Here is a 3862-nt window from a genome sequence, read left to right as displayed (position 1 = left end):
AATTATAACTTTTAGTTTTGAACTAACAACCAAGAACTACTCAACTAGTTAGTTCAATATAACTCACCATGAGTGATACTTTTACACATAAGTTAAATTTTAAAATCTGAGAAAATTGTTTCGGTAAATCCTCTTAGGTATAAATCTTGGTGCTAAATGAGCTCGTAACACCAGGGGTGTTACAACCAACCCCCCTTAAAAAGAATCTCGTCCTGAGATTCGAAACAAGAATCAGAAAGGGGAAACATGATTACATTTTGTAGATTAGGGATTACACGAAAGATTACACGACTTCGAATACTAAACAACACGAAATTTAGAGATACATGATTAACAGCAACCTAATACAATCAAGACTTAAGAGACTTAATCCAAAAGTCGATATAGACGAGGGCAATGGAGAAACAATAGGATAATGAGTATCCAAAACATGGCGTATGACCAACTGATCCAAAAATAGTCGACTGAGAAGTAAAACACCATGAATCCTAAAACCAACTAATCAAGGAAACTTGAACTTCTTCGAAAACCAGATCCTTCTTCTCCTCAGATTACACCATCACCTTAGACTGATGAACCTCGCTTCATAATGTTGACTGGATTTCATAACTCTGCTATGAATGCGAGGGGAATGGGGATGAAGAAGAAGAGCAAGGACCAAGGGTATCTTATAGTGGCGAATGGAGATGGTGCGCAACACACCGGAAGTGGAGGCGGAGTGGATGGGATACACAAACGGTTCATACTATGGGGGTAAATGCAGCCATGGTGCGCTCCCTACACAAGTGAGCGGATGGGAAATAAAGGAGAGGAGATAAGAGGGTGCGCTCAACGAGGGAGGCGTGCGGCCAGTCATGTCCCTAAAGGAAGAAAGAAAGGAGAGGGAAGAGGGGTCTGGTATGAGGGACGAGGCATGAGAGTCGAGAGCTGACTGGATGCTGGGAAAAGGAGAAACGCACAGTGCATAAAGACGATGAGTGCGGCATGATGCCGCGGCCATGCAAAAATAGAGTGCTAATGGACCCGACATAGATGGCGTCCATAGGGCACATAGCAAAAATAACCCGGCAAGCGTAGCGCGGTGAACTAAACACAGGGCTGGGGACATGACGTCCACTCAGACTTCTACAATCACTCCCAACTACCCATGGCTAACTCTCCTTATTACTCTTTCTCAACCACATCCATCTTTTCTGTAGACTAAGACCATGTCATACTTTCTTCCTTCAAAACCACCTCCTTTTGTTTACTTAGAGAGAACACTATGTCATCAACCTGTTGTGGATTTTTCGTTTGAACACCTGAATATTTTAAGGAAAATATTTGTAGCAAAAGTGGTATGGCACTATAACTTGGTAAAGGTACTTGGTTAACAACCTCGATACCAGCGCGTGCCAAGCAGCATCACATGTGGTAGCTGTTCTACAAGGAACCCTCGGTTTTGTCATGGCACCATAAGGTATTAACCAGGCAACTACTACCAACTTACACGCCATGAAGGCAGCGGGGTCATAGACCATAGGATAATAGGAGTATTGCAAGGGAAAAATTCAAACAACAAATGTTCCTTTCACAACAAGGGACAAGCGATTGAAATCCAATGGTGGATTTGGTTTAAAAAGATTCAAGTGTTCTGCTGGGACATCGACAATTAGTCGATACAGTGTCCTATGTTATCCAATTTCGGCTAGTCTGCTGGTATCTGAATGGCAACTTTTCTTATAACCTGCTTAGTATCACCCTTAAAAACTTTAAGCATGCCTAACGAAACTAAATGTAGACGAACGCAATAAACACAGTGAAATAAGTAAAATGCATATTCCAATGGTCTTATACGGGTACAATGTACATGCATCCAGTCTCCCATCCATGACACAGCATGCACCTTCCCTACATCGGATGATCCCAACAACTACGAATGAACAACAATGGCAAGAGTACAATACCGAAGAACAGCGACAACAAGCACTACTACTATGGGTACAACATCCAAAGGCAACTAATCCGCTTGGAACCACACATCTTTATTTCTAGGCTCGATGGATTCTTCTACCGCCCAAGCTATGGATCTGCAACTTCTTAGGGCAATGGCTGAGTGAGAGGAACCAAGGGTTCTACTTCTAACACTTCCAAAGGTGGAGGTGCTGGCAGTTCTACATCACCGGTTCTCCTTGAAAGGTCCTAATGGCTAGAGGGGGGTGAATAGCCTAATAAAAATTTCTACAGCAATACTTAACAAAATGGTTAAACAATTATGAGGCGAAGCAAGTATTGTGCTAGCCTACTCAAAATGCAAGCCACCTACCACAATTCTAGTTTAGATAGTATCTATTCACACAATAGCTATGATACTACTCTATGTTAGTGTGCTCTCAAAGGCTAACTAAAGAGCCACACTAACCAAGCAAGCAAGCTCTCACAACTAGCTACACTAAAGAGCTTGATAACTAGTTTGCGGTAATGCAAAGAGAGTGATCAAGAAGATTATACCGCCGTGTAGATGAAGGAACCAATCAATCATAAGGATGAATAACAATGAAGACCAATCACCTTGGAATCAATGATGAACACAATGATTTTTTACCGAGGTTCACTTGCTTGCCGGCAAGCTAGTCCTCGTTGTGGAGATTCACTCACTTAGAGGTTCATGTGCTAATTGGCTTCACATGCCAAACCCTCAATAGGGTGTCGCACAACCAACACAAGATGAGAATCACACAAGCCATGAGCAATCCACTAGAGTACCTTTTGGTGCTCCATCGGGGAAAGGTCAAGAACCCCTCACAATCACCATGATCGGAGCCAGAGACAATCACCACCCTCCGCTCAATGATCCTCGCTACTCTAAGCCGTCTAGGTGGTGGCAACCACCAAGAGTAACAAGCGAAATCCGCAGCGAAACACGAACACCAAATGCCACTAGATGCAGACACTCAAGCAATGCACTTGGATTCCCTCCCAATCTCACAAAGATGATGAATCAATGATGGAGATGAGTGGGAGAGCTTTGGCTAAGCTCACAAGGTTGCTATGTCAATGAAAATGGCCAAAGATGTGAGCCATAGCCGGCCATGGGGCTTAAATAGAAGTCCACACAAAATAGAGCCATTATACCCCTTCACTAGGCATAACGCGGGCTGACCAGATGCTCCGGTCAGTTGACCGAACACTGAGCCCCTAGCATCTGGTCGCTCGTAGTTAGCCACGTGTCCTGACTTCAATGGTCATCTACCTTGACCGGACACTGCGCCTGAGTTGACCGGACGCTGAACACCCGGCGTCTGGTCGTTTACAGTAAGGTTCCAAAACTGATTTTTGCCGACCGGACGCATCCGGTCATGCTTGACCGGACCCTGCCAGCGTCCAGTCACACTGTGACTTCTTACTGTGCTGACCGACAGCATGACCAGACATAGCCCTTCAGCGTCCGGTTGTTTGATCGACGCCAGCGTCTTCGCTGCTACACCTGACCGAATGCACCGGTCCAACTGAGGCCAGTGTCTGGTCACTTCCAGTGACCTTCTTTTCTGTCTAGGGCATCGGTGGCACTGTCGGACTATCTACACTCTATGGGCGAACACTCCGCTGGTGGAGTTTCTTACCCTTGCTCCCAAACTTCACCACCCTTGATCAAATGTGCCAACCACCAAGTGTATCACCTTGTGCACATATGTTAGCATATTTTCACAAACATTTTCAAGGGTGTTAGCAGTCCACTAAATCCTAAATGCATATGCAATAAGTTAGAGCATCTAGTGGCACTTTGATAACTGCATTCTGATATGAGTTTCACCCCTCTTAATAGTATGGCTATCAAACCTAAATGTGATCACACTCTCTAAGTGTCTTGATCACCAAAACA

The sequence above is a fragment of the Miscanthus floridulus genome, chromosome 1 (assembly GCF_019320115.1).
Source record: "Miscanthus floridulus cultivar M001 chromosome 1, ASM1932011v1, whole genome shotgun sequence".
Classification (NCBI taxonomy): Eukaryota; Viridiplantae; Streptophyta; class Magnoliopsida; order Poales; family Poaceae; genus Miscanthus; species Miscanthus floridulus.
This window is presented reverse-complemented; position numbering follows the sequence as displayed.